Raw genomic sequence first — 13,806 nt, forward strand, 5'->3', positions numbered from 1 at the left:
CCTGATCCCATCTGCTGCTCGAACTCAAACCTGTCAGTCAGTCACCATTTCACTGATATAAAGGTGGTCTTTTTCTTATTGACCACTTTGTGCTATTCAAAGCATTCTGGTTGCTGCTCCTCGAAAGACATCCATATTTTAGTTGTGGCAACGTCTAATGATCAATGAGCAGCTCACTAATGAGAGCCTCCATCACTGCTACCAGCACAATATGAACTATTTCCCTTCACTCCTCCCACGTCTGGGTCTAAAACTGCTGAAGGGACAACATTGTGTTTAATTCCTCTCCTTTCCCATTCACTACCATCCGCTCTGATGTCATGGTATCAGTGAAGAGAGACAAGAAATACAAAAGTGCCGTTTGTCCATCTTAGTGTGACCTGAAGGACGTTCAAGCTGAACTTTCGTTCCTGCCATATGATTCCTACACATGATTTCCTTCTCTGTGCTCTATAAAGGTGATGTTAAACACTCTAGTGGGAAAGAGAACCTGCAACAATGTTGTGATAACTTGACACCACAAATGCGATAGTCATAGAAACAGAGAAGAAACATAGAAAAACTACAGCAGAAAACAGGGCCTTCGGCCCCACAAGTTGTGTCGAACATATCCCTACCTTTTAGGCCTACCTATAACCCTCCATCCTATTAAGTCCCATGTACTCATCCAGGAGTCTCTTAAAATACCATATTCAGTTTGCCTCCACCATCACTGACGGCCGCCGATTCCACTCGCCCTCCATCCTCTCGGTGAAAAACATCCCCCAAACATTTCCCCTGTACCTACCCCCCAGCACCTTAAGCCTGTGTCCTCTCGTAGCAGCCATTTCCACCCTGGGAAAAAGCCTCTGAGAATCCACCCGATCTCTGCCTCTCAACATCTTATATACCTCTATTAGGTCTCCTCTCATCCTACGTTTCTCCAAAGAGAAAAGACCGAGCTCCCTCAGCCTATCCTCATAAGCCATGCCACTCAATCCAGGCAACGTCCTTTTAAATCTCCTCTGCATCCTTTCAATCTTTTCCACATCCTTCCTGTAATGAGGCGACCAGAACTGATCACAGTACTCCAAGTGGGGTCTGATGAGGGTCTTAAATAGCTGCATCATTATCCCCAGACTCCTAAACTCAATCCCTCGATTGATAAAGGCCAGCACACCATGCGCCTTCTTAACCACCTCCTCCATCTGCGGGGCCGATTTTAGAGACCTATGGACCCGGACCCCAACGTCCTTCTGATCCTATACAGTACTAAGAGTCTTTCCCTTTATATTGTACTCCTTCATCCCATTTGACCTGCCAAAATGGACCACTACGCATTTATCTGGGTTGAAGTCCATCTGCCACTTCTCCGCCCAGTCTTGCATCCTATCTATGTCCCTCTGTAACTTCTGACATTCCTCCAGACTCTTCACAACCCCACAAACCTTCGTGTCGTCGGCAAATTTACCAACCCATCCCTCCACTTCCTCATCCAGGTTATTTATGAAAATGACAAACAGCAAGGTCCCACAAGAGATCCCTGGGGCACACCACTTGTGACCGTCCTCCATTTAGAAAAAGACCCATCTATACACACTCTCTGCCTCCTTTGGGCAAACCAGTTCTGGATCCACAGGGCAGCAGCCCCTTGGATCCCATGCCCTCTCACTTTTTCTAGAAGCCTTGTATGGGGGACCTTCTTGAACGCCTTGCTAAAATCCATATAAACCACATCTACCGCTTTCCCTTCATCAATGTGTTTAGTCACATTTTTGAAGAATACACCAGGCTCGTAAGACACGATCTGCCTTTGACAAAGTCATGCTGAGTATTCTTGAGCATACTAAACCTCTCTAAATGCTCATAAATCCTGTCCCTCAGGATCTTCTCCATCAGCTTACCAACCACTGAGTTTAGACTCACCGGTCGTTAATTTCCTGGGCTATCCCTATTCCCCTTCTTGAAAATAGGAAACACATCCGCAATCCTCCAATCCTCCAGCAACTCTCCTGTCTCCATCGATGACACAAAGTCCAACGCCGGCATCTCCACATCATGACTACCATCGACACCGCAAACTACCCGCTCCAAGTGGAGAGGATCGCCAAGAAGATCGCGCATATCGACACAGACATCAAGTTTCTACAAAATAAACCTGTTGGACTTTAACCTGGTGTTGTTAAACTTCTTACAAAGATCATCGCCAGAGGCTCTGCAGTCTCTTCCCTTGTCTCCCACAGTAACCTGGGGTACATCCCATCTGGACCCGGAGACTCATCTCTCCTGATGCCATTCAAAGATTCCAGTACAACCTCTTTGTTAAAGTCCACATACTCAATCTTTTCAGTCCACCGCAAGCACGCAGTACATCCACCCAGGTCCTTGTCCTCTGTGAAAACCGAGGCAAAATACTCATTCAGCACCTCTGCCATTTCTACTGGTTCCGTACAGACATTCCCGCCTTCACCTATTATAGGCCCTATTCATTCATGTTTCATCCTTTTACTCTTCACATATTTATAGAACGCCTTAGGATTTTCCTTAATCCTACCTGCCAAGACCTTCTCGTGACCCCTTCTGGCTCTCCTAATTTCCTTCTTTAGTCCCTTCCTACAAGCCATATACTCATCTAGATCCCTATCTTCGCCAAGCTCTCTGCACTGTTTAAAAGTTTTTTATCTAAATAAGTAACGAAGTTTAACAATAACATTAAATCAGCAGAACAGCAATAACAGTAATAACTATGAAAACAGGAACAACTAGCACTCGGTCTTTCTTCCAGAATATTCTCATTGAGATTGAAAAGTCTGCCCCAGCCCGCACATGCTCAGAACCTTCACCAGAGCCAGTAAAACAATTGCCAAGTAGAAAAGGCTCATCGTAAAATTCTGTACTCAAAGTGGCTCTGCTGTCAGAATAATAGTGAAAGTAATGTCTTAACTTTCTGTCAGCTGTTTTTGCGGTCGCATTGCTCCCTACGCATACCACTGGTGAATCCTGTAATGACTGATCTGCAATCGAAGGTGAAGGGGTAGATGGCGAATCTGTACCTTAACATCCCTCTTCCCTTCCCACAGCAGAGTCAATTGGAAAACCTGGAAATGGAGAAACCACTTCCTGGTGAACGTAAACAGCACCATTACTTGCTTCGATGTTGTTTGCAACCGTTGTTGACTCTGACATTTTTCCTGACTCTGAGTCATAATGCAAATTAATATGGTTTTTATGCCTGTGAAAAACTCTTCTGTTTCACAGTCTCACAACCTAAGATACTGGTCAGCTCTCGTTTATAAATTATTCCAGTAACCACCTGTCGTTACTAACCAATTCCCTGAAACAAACCTAATCATCTGGTTTGAACAGCCCATTTTTATCGCCGTCGTCGAGTCCCTCCTTCTCCTTCTCTTGCCTCCTGCTCACTTTTGCTCTGAAATCTGAACAAAGCGGATCCAGGTGAGACTCCAGCCTTCCGCCTAGCAAATGATTTTTCTGGAGAGAGACCAGTAGTGGATTGTGGCATGATGTGGTGCTGGAATATTGGGAGCTGTGTACTCAAAATATCACCTGTCATTCTTTTCTATCTCTTCCTCAGAGTTTGAACAGCTTGCTCCATCAAACCACTCAAAGTTGTGTGAAACGGCTCAGTAAACACATGGCTTATTTCATTCATTTGCATGAATTCTTGAAATCATTCACTTGCAAATCAAGTAAATCTGATAAATCATGAGTCACAAAAATTTGGCACAGTTCCTCAATTGTAACAGCAGCTGTATTATTACGCATTTTACCGGCTTCCAACCATTTTGAATGTGCATCTATGACAAGCAAGAACATTTGGTTCATGAAAGGTCCTGCAAGGTGCACATACATTCATATGAGCTATCCGTCCACTCCCAAGGATGAACTGCCGCTCATGGCGCCATATTCTGTTGATTTGCTATGCCAAAAATCTTCGATTTCATCTTGCTCTCTGTGTCCAGAGCCATATTAGGCCAACAAACGATTGGGTTACATTTTTCATTCCAGTGGAACCTGGATGATTCTCATGAATTTCTCCCATGATTTGCAAATGACCAGTGGGTGGAATAATCACTCTTGACCTCAATAGTATGCGCCCATCCTGACCACATAACTCATCTCTATGCTTCACAAGGTTTCAACCCATCACTTTCTATGATAGTTGGCCATTCATGCATCATAATTTTTTTCGCTTGGCAATAGGATATGTGTCCATTGACTGCTTAATCTGCTTCACACTTACTGGCGAATGTGCCAATCTCTTGAGTAATACTATTGACATTGGAGGTCACAATACCTTGGATGGCAAATCCAGCAATGGGAGTCGACTCAATGTGTTCGCATGTGCATTGTCTTTCCCTGCTCTGTAATCAATATTGCACTGATCAGCTGGCAATGTAAGCAGCCAGTGTTGTATTCTTGCTGAGGCCATGGGAGGAATACATTTTGACTCACTGAGAAGACTCATCAATGGCTTGTCCCCATAACCTTTGATCCCCTTTCTGATTAAAAATCTGTCCATCTCAGCCTTTAACATACTTAACAAATCAATCCCTACAAGTCTGTGTTTAAAAAATTCCATAGGTTCACTACCCTTAGAGAAATAAATATTCTCCTCACCTCTGTCATAAATGGGTGACTTCTTACTCTGAGATTATGACCTCTGGTACTAGACAGCTCCACCAATGGAAACAAACCCTCAGCACCTACTCTGTTGAGCCTTCCCGAGAATTATATCTGTCTCAATGAGATCAAGAGGAATTGGACATGAAAGTAAGTGTGTTATATTTCAGTGAAAGAGGGCATGATTGAGACCACATCTTGAAAATTGCGAGTAGTTTTGGTTTCCTTATTTCGGAAGTATGTATTATAGAATCTCTGCAGTGCGAAAGTAGGTTGTTTGGTCAATCGAATTTGCACCAACTCTCTTACAGATCATCTTATTCAGGCCCACCCCATCCCCATAAACCCCGCTAAACCCCCAACCTCCCCCCCCCCGCCACACACACACACACACACACACACACACACACACACACACACACACACACACACACACACACACACACACACCTAGCCTACAACTCATGGGATACTAAGGAGCAATTTAGCACACCAATCTACCTAACCTGCACATCTTTGGACTTTGGGAGGAAACTGGAGCACCCAGAGGAAGCCCGCGCAGGCATTCGGCCAAGGATGGAATCAAACCGAGGTCCCTCGTGCCAGAAGGCAACAATGCTAACCACTGAGCCACTGTGTCACCCAGAAACGCATTGGAGGCAGTTCAGAGGAAGCTTACTAGATTGATAACTGTTGTTTTATGAGGAAAGTCTGGACAGATTGGGCTTCTTTTCACTGGAGTTTAGATAAGTGAGGGGTGACTTGATTGAAATGTTTAATGCCCTGAATAATCTGGAGCAGGTGGACATGAACAGGATTTTCCCTCTTGTGGGTGAACCAGAACTCGGGGTCACTGTTTTCAAATTACAGGTTGACGTGAAAAGACAGGAGAGGGGAATTCTTTTCTCTCAGTGGACTTTGGAACTTTACCTCAGAAGGCGATTGAGTTGAGGTCTTTGAATATTTTAAAACAAACGATAGGCAAAGCAATTAAAGTTTAAGGGGTGATGGGAATTTGGAACTTGAAACACATCGTAATCAGCCACGATCTTACTGAATGATGGAGCATGCTTGAGGGCCGAAATTGCCTACGTCTGCTTCTATTTCATATGTTCATAACAAGTATCTTCAGCAGTCACAGGGTTTTGACAATAGTGACGCCATAAATGCTCCAGATACCGTCCAGATCTGTGCCTGCACACTGAGTTCCTGTAATGAATAGGGCACATTCACATCTGTTGGGAATGCTGAGTATGGGATATGCCATCGTAGTGCATACTATGCATGCATCGTAATGCTCTGCTATGATCGAATTCTCAAAGTGATTTAATCTATTCTCCCGTGAGAACATGCAGATCTTTTTTAGGTTTTTTCCACTTGTTCTCATCTCTCTCATTTACCAAAGGTGCTGACAGAGACAGTAGTTTCTCTCTGGGGGTTATCTCTACTCTATACTGAATATTCAATGTTATGGAACATAGAACAAAGAACAGTACAGCACAGAACAGGCCCTTCGGCCTACGATGTTGTGCCGAGGTTTATCTGAAACCAAGATCAAGCTATCCGACTCCCTATCATCATGGTGTGCTCCATGTGCCTATCCAATAACCACTTAAATGTTCCTAAAGTGTCTGACTCCACTATCACTGCAGGCAGTCCATTCCACACCCCAACCACTCTCTGAGAAAAGAACCGAACTCGGACATCCTTCCTATATCTCCCACCATGGAACCTATAGTTATGCCCCCTTGTAATAGCTCCGTCCACCCGCAGAAATAGTCTTTGAACGTTCACTCTATTTATCCGCTTCATCATTTTATAAACCTCTATGACGTCACCCGTCAACCTCCTCCACTCCAGAGAGAACAGCCCTAGCTCCCTCAACCTTTCCTCATAAGACCTACACTCCAAACCAGGCAGCATCCTGGTAAATCTCCTTTGCACTCTTTCCAGCGCTTCCACATCCTTCTTATAGTGAGGTGACCAGAACTGCACACAATATTCCAAATGTGGTCTCACCAAGGTCCTGTACAGTTGCAGCATAACCCCATGGCTCTTAAACTCCAAGCCCCTCTTAATAAAATCTAACACACTATAGGCCTTCTTCACAGCTCTATCCACTTGAGGTGCAACCTTCAGAGATCTGTGGATATGGACCCCAAGAACTCTCTGTTCCTCCACAGTCTTCAGGACCCTACCGTTCACCCTGTATTCCACATTTAAATTTGTCCTACCAAAATGAATCACCTCACATTTATCAGGGTTAAACTCCATCTGCCATTTTTCAGCCCAGCTTTGCATCCTATCTATGTCTCTTTGCAGCCTACAACAGCCCTCCACCTCATCCACTACTCCACCAATCTTGGTGTGATCAGCCAATTTACTGATCCACCCTTCAGCCCCCTCCTCTAAGTCATTAATAAAAATCACAAAGAGCAGAGGACCAAGCAAAGATCCCTGCGGCACTCCGCTGGTAACCTGCCTCCAATCCGAAAATTTTCCATCCACCACCACCACCAGAAAAAAATGGAAACATGAAATAAAACGAATCGCAACTTGATTAATTTTCGAAATATGTTTCAGATTTGACTCCCCCACCCCACACACAAACACACATTCCAATACACAGGAGAATGCATGCATATTGGACCCATGAACACTTAATTTGTACATCCGCTGACACTTGGAGATCAGATTCTCCCCATACCACGTTAGAGATTTAAATTTGTTTATTGAAAAAGTTTCACTTTTCATTCGTGCCTTTCCCTGACAGTTTCTGGACCCATCTGATGCCCCCTAATTATTGCCTAATCGCATCATAATTACCTCTTCCCCAAGTATAAACCTTGCCCTGCCGTACGGCCCTATCACTCTCCATTGCAATAACAAAAGACACTGCATTGTGGTCACTATCTCCAAAGTGCTCTCCCACAACCAAATCAATCATATTAATGTTATACAATTGTATGACACAATGGATGTCCATACACGTAGATGTCTGTGTAATTTCGTTCCTAATTTTATTTATATGCTCCATGGGCAATGTCTTCACTTCAGAATGACGAAAGAATCACACTAATGTCAATACACAATCACGGCACTAACACACAGCATTCCCTGTGGTGGAGGATGTCCCCTCGCTACAAAACAAGACAGTGCACATGCACAGTGCCTATTCATGTTTGGAGTATGTGCAGTGTCAGTCATAACTCTGAGGATTTGGAAACACTTTGTGGATCAACCACTCTTATTTTTAAACTGCTCTTTCCACAAATGCCACCTTACTTTTACATTTTCAGCATTTGCAGGATTTTGATTTTTCAACTCTGTCCACATCCTCTACAAAGTATCAGATTGTTGTTTCGTTGGATGGATCAAAGAAGAGGTGGGTGAATTTTGGGAGGCTGTGCTCCCTGTCTGTATCATCATTGAATGATATTTTGGCCATCATCCTTTGAGGCTCTTCCTGCCCTCCAATCCAGGGAGACGGCACCAGGAGCAGAGCCTGGTTATGTGACCCTGTATTACCCTGATTGGGTGGGACCAGCTCTGACTGCTGTGTGATTGGCTGCTGCCTCCCTTTGTGACGTCACCTGGAGACAGGTTTTAATCCCCTGGTGACAAGTTATTAGTTGTAGTTACTGTGGGCGCGAACTGAAGTTGGTCGCTGACACAGGGTGAGCTTAATTGACATGAATAACAGGAATCATGGAAAAGAGCAATGAAAACCATTGACACAAAAGCGATTAGTTACAGATATGGTGAGATTAATTGTGAGAGTTAAAAAACGACCCTGTTGTATTTCGGGTACATATTCAATGCTAATCAGTTGGTAAGAGCTGCCAAGTATCTCTGGCCCACGATGATTCTTTCTCTGAAAAATAACATCCACATTCCAGGCTTCTACTGCAATGAGGAGGGTATGAGAGGAGGAACTACCACCCCAAGATCTGAAGTATCAACACACGAATAACTGCACCAAAATAGGCATCTAGTTTGACCGTGACAATTTACGTTTTGTCTGGAATATTGGGAGAGACATCTCTGTGCACGTTACAAGTAACGGAGCACAGGGAACGGCAACAGGAGGAATTGAGGATAAACAGCATTGGAGCCATCTAAGTTAGAGAAAGGTGGTGAGGAAAGTGATTGCGGAGGGGAGATTTGGATCTGTTCAGGGCGGCAGTGAGATGGGAACACATTTCTACTACAAACTCACAATGTACAGTTAAAGTTTAGATTTCTCTTCGAGAAACAACAATTATTACTAGGAAGTTGATGAGGCTGGAGTGTGACATGAACCCCGATGTAATATTTTACACTTTCCCTCTTCATTTTCTTAATTTAAAACAAGGACCATACTTTAGATGTCCCACCTTTGCAGACAACACATTTCTCTGATTGTCTTAGAGACAAGAAATTGATGCCAATTAGTTTGAACTTGTTCATTCACAGCGATCAGAGTCGAATTTGCTTGTTTTCTCTAAAGATTCCAACACTGGCAAGGAAACACAAAGTGTCATAGCACAAGGAAGGGCAGCTAGGTCAGTTTATAGGGAACCATTTAGGTTAAATCGTCTATAATTTAAATTAAATCAAGTAACTCATACGATTAATTGAGACCTGGCTACAAGAACAGGCTTCTTCCCTAGTGGTCTCGAAGTTAGGATTCGGTGCTTTCACCACTGAAGCCTAGGTTTGAATCCTGGTCAGAGTTGGTTGGCTGAATGGTAGGTTTGTGCCAACAGCACGGGTAAAATGTGCATACTGAGATTAATCATGAAGGACAGCCAGCTCATCCTCGACCCTCGCCTGAGGTGTGATGACCCTCAGGTTAAATCACCAAATCAGCTCTCCTCCTCAAAGGGGAGAACAGTCTATGGTCATTTGCGACTATGCCCACTTTATAATTATTGACACTATAAGCTGACAACTACTTTTATTCACAAGACAACACCATCCACTGGTACCTGGAAAGAAAGAAGACACAAGGAAATCAGCGTAATATAAAGCAGTAAGCCTGTCATCTCTTGTTGAGACATTACTGAAGTCTATAATTGACTTTTTTGAATGTGTTTTGCTGGACTGGTCAGAATTAGACATATACATTTGGGGGCCCCATCCTCTACCTCCGTATCGGCGCCACTCATGATGCCACACACCAACATCCAATGAGATGGAGCTCAACCCCGCGACGTTAAGAGTCACCCCCAAATTAATTCACTGTTCTCCTAAACATGTCCATCCTCAGTTCATATAATGCAAGCCACAGAAATGCAGAAAAAATACACAAATCACAGGTTCAATGTTTTTTAACTGATGAAAACAGGTCTGTAATTGATGAATTCAAATCCATAATGCAAGCCATAGAAACCCAAAAGGTTACAAGTAGATAAATCATTGCCCACTGCTTGACTGCTTTGTGATTGATGAAAACAAGCCTGCAATTGATTAATTTAAATTCAAATCCACAAGGCAAGCTGCAAGAATACACAAAATATACACAAATGAAAAATCACTGGTTGACTGTTTAATTGCTATTTTAACTGATAAAACAATTTGTTACGTTTTGAAAAAAAACCTTGTTGGTTGAAATCGAATCGACCTGTTGTCAGTATGATGGTAGAGATAGTAAATATTGTGATCTATGTATCTTGAAGTGAGCAAACATGGATTTGGCCGATGAGAAACACACTGGAGAAATCAGCCAATCAACTTTGTGCTCTTTGTGATTTTTATTAATGACTTAGAGCAGGGGGCTGAAGGGTGGATCAGTAAATTTGCTGATGACACCAAGATTGGTGGAGTAGTGGATGAAGTGGAGGGCTGTTGTAGGCTGCAAAGAGACATAGATAGGATGCAGAGCTGGGCTGAAAAGCGGCAAATGGAGTTTAACCCCGATAAATGTGAGGTGATACATTTTGGTAGGACAAATTTAAATTTGGATTACAGGGTCAAATGTAGGGTTCTGAAGACTGTGGAGGAACAGAGAGATCTTGGGGTCCATATCCACAGATCCCTAAAGGTTGCCACTCAAGTGGATAGAGCTGTGAAGAAGGCCTATCCTGTGTTAGCTTTTACTAACAGGGGGTTGGAGTTTAAGAGCCATGGGGTTATGCTCCAACTGTACGGGACCTTGGTGAGACCACATTTGGAATATTGTGTGCAGTTCTGGTCACCTCACTATAAGAAGGTTGTGGAAGCGCTGGAAAGAATGCAGAGGAGATTTACCAGGATGCTGCCTGGTTTGGAGGGTAGGTCTTATGAGGAAAGGTTGAGGGAGCTCGGGCTATTCTCTCAGGAGCGGAGGAGGCTGAGGGGAGACTTAATAGAGGTTTATGAAATGATGAAGGGGATAGATAGAGTGAACGTTCAAAGACTATTTCCTGGGGTGGATGGAGCTATTACAAGGGGGCATAACTATAGGGTTCATGGGGAGAGATATAGGAAGGATATCAGAGGTAGGTTCTTTACGCAGAGAGTGTTTGGGGTGTGGAATGGACTGCCTGCAGTGATAGTGGAGTCAGACACTTTAGGGACATTTAAGCGTTTATTGGATAGGCACATGGAGCACACCAGCATGCTAGGGAGTGGGATAGCTTGATCTTGGCTTCCGATAAAGATTGGCACAACATCGTGGGCCGAAGGGCCTTTTCTGTGCTGTACTGGTCTATGTTCTATGTTCTATGATATGACTGCAGCATTGCACAGGCCAATGCAGGACAGAATGAACCAGAAAAAGTCCATTAAGGAGCAAATCCTTCAATCGAGTGGAGTCTATTGAGTTCAAATCCAATATCAACGATTTTGCTGGCAGCTATTTGACAGGATTATCTTCTTTGTGCAAAAGAGACATCCTGAAGGCTCGTCTTGAGAGAGATGGGGAACGGTTGTTGTTCACCAGCTATAGTTGTCTGCATGTGACAGCTGTGATAGCTCACCAGCAAATTGTGGTCACATGTTAAAAACACAATATAAATAAGATAATATGGAGCAGAGACATTTTTAAAGGCATTCTTGCTTCATTAGTTGCTTTGCAATCCATGGCAATTTAGATACTCTTTCTTCTGCACTTCACAAAACAATCAACAACATCATCATAGGTAACATCTTGTTAGGACGTATTTTTCACTCACAGTACTGCTGATCTTTCCAAATATTCCTGACTCTTCGCACTTTGCAAATCATGTTTAACATTTTTCAATGCAATGGAAGGCTATTCAGCAGAAACATTTGTGACAGGTATTATTAAACATATTTTCAGAATGTTTTCCATATTTGGAAACGTTGTCTGCGAACCATCACGTTCAAGACTGTTCCACTCAGCTGATGATCTGAAAGCACAGAGCTAGCTAATCATTATCGATGAAATGAATGAATTGTTTCATTGCATCTTCAGAACAATTTGTGTTTATGTCCTCCCAGTAGAATTAAATTGATTTCATTCTGCAGAAATTAAGTCAACAGCTTTTTTCAGAGATTTCCTTCTCCTCTGCAATGCAACATCATTGTGTCACAAATAACCCTGACATTCTCAACAATGATGAACAGAATCTTCTTCCCATTTAAAGTGATTTCATTTTCTCTAGTTTCATCAAAAAATATCTTCCTGCGTCCTGTATGCTTCTCATCATGAGAGGGCACTGTATTCATTGTTAATGCTGGTGCCTCTGCTTCAACTGATATATGGTCAGTTCATATTTCCAGGACAAAACTTCTAACTGAGGTGAACAATTGTGAACCATTCAGTAAAGTTGTACCAACATTTGGCAGCAAATTGCTGATGGAATCAATTTTCTGAAGCAAATTGTTCCACAAAGCAGTAAAAACTGCAATATCATCCTGAAGGAAGTTATTCTGGGTGGCTTACAAAAGTGGTTAAAGCAAACCTTTAGGAATTGGCAAACACGCTGTAGTTGAGATTACCTGAAGGGGCGAGGTAATTGCAGTGATAGCTTAGCATTCAAATTTGCCAGAAAAAGAGTCAAAATCATTGGAAATGGCTAGAATTCAATTACAAATGAAACAGCTTGAATTAGAGGCGAAAGTGAGAGGGAGAGAGAGAAACAATAAGCATAATATTTGAACATGATCTTGGGTTTGATTTGATTTTATTAATTTATTATTGTCACATGTATCATTTATACATTGAAAAGTATTGTTTCTTATGTGATATACAGACAAAGCATTCTATACATGGAGGGGGAAAGTAGAGAGTGCAGAATGTAATGTTACAGTCATAGCTAGCATACAGAGAAAGATCAACTTAATGCAAAGTCAGTCCATTCAAAAGTCTAATGGCAACAGGAAGAAACTGTTCTTGAGTCTGTTGGTATGTGTCCTCAGAATTTTGTATCTTCTTCCAGATGGAAGAAGGTGGAAAAGTGTATGTCCATTGAATACACGAGTTGGGATGTCCTGGTGAAGTTGTACAAGACATTGGTGAGTCCACACTTGGAATGCTGTGTATAGTTCTGGTCACCGTATTAAAGAGAGGATATTAATAAACTGGAAAGAGTGGAGCAAAGATTTACAAGGATGCTACCGGGTCTTGATCGTTTGCGTAAAACGGAGAGGCTGGATCGACTGGGACTTTTTTCTATGGAGCGTAGAAGGCTGAGGGGTGATCTTATAGAGGTCTATAAAATAATGAGGGACATGGATCAGCTAGATTGTCAATATCTTTTCCCAAAGGTCGGGGAGTCTAAAACTAGAGGGCATAGGTGCAAGGTGAGAGGGGAGAGATACAAAAGAAGGGAATTTTTTTCACACAGAGGGTGGTGAGTATCTAGAACAAGCTGCCAGAGGTAGTAGCAGAGGTGGGTACAATTTTGTCTTTTAAAAAGCATTTAGACAGTTACATGGGTAAAATGGGTATAGAGGGATATGGGCCAAATGCCGCCAATTTGGACTAGTTTTGGGGTGTAAAAAAAGGGTGGAATGGATATCTTGGGCCGAAGGACCTGTTTCCCTGCTGGAAACCTCTATGACTCATTGTGCGTGTGGTCCTTGATTATGCTGGCTGCTTTTTCCGAGGCAGTGGGAAGTGTAGACAGTGTCAATGATGGGAGGCTGGTTTGTGTGATGGACTGGGCATTGTTCACGATCCTTTGTAGTTTCTTGCAGTCTTGTACAGAGCAGGAGCCATACCAAGCTGTGATAGAAACAGAAATAATGTTTTCT

General features: G+C 42.9%; 1 pseudogene; it reads right to left on the reverse strand.

The window, feature by feature from the left end:
• Positions 1-9,566: 9,566 nt before the first annotated feature.
• Positions 9,567-13,806, reverse strand: part of LOC144505372 (NACHT, LRR and PYD domains-containing protein 3-like) — a 37,521-nt pseudogene continuing 33,281 nt past the window's right edge.

This window comes from Mustelus asterias, chromosome 16 (genome assembly GCF_964213995.1).
Source record: "Mustelus asterias chromosome 16, sMusAst1.hap1.1, whole genome shotgun sequence".
NCBI classification, from domain to species: Eukaryota; Metazoa; Chordata; class Chondrichthyes; order Carcharhiniformes; family Triakidae; genus Mustelus; species Mustelus asterias.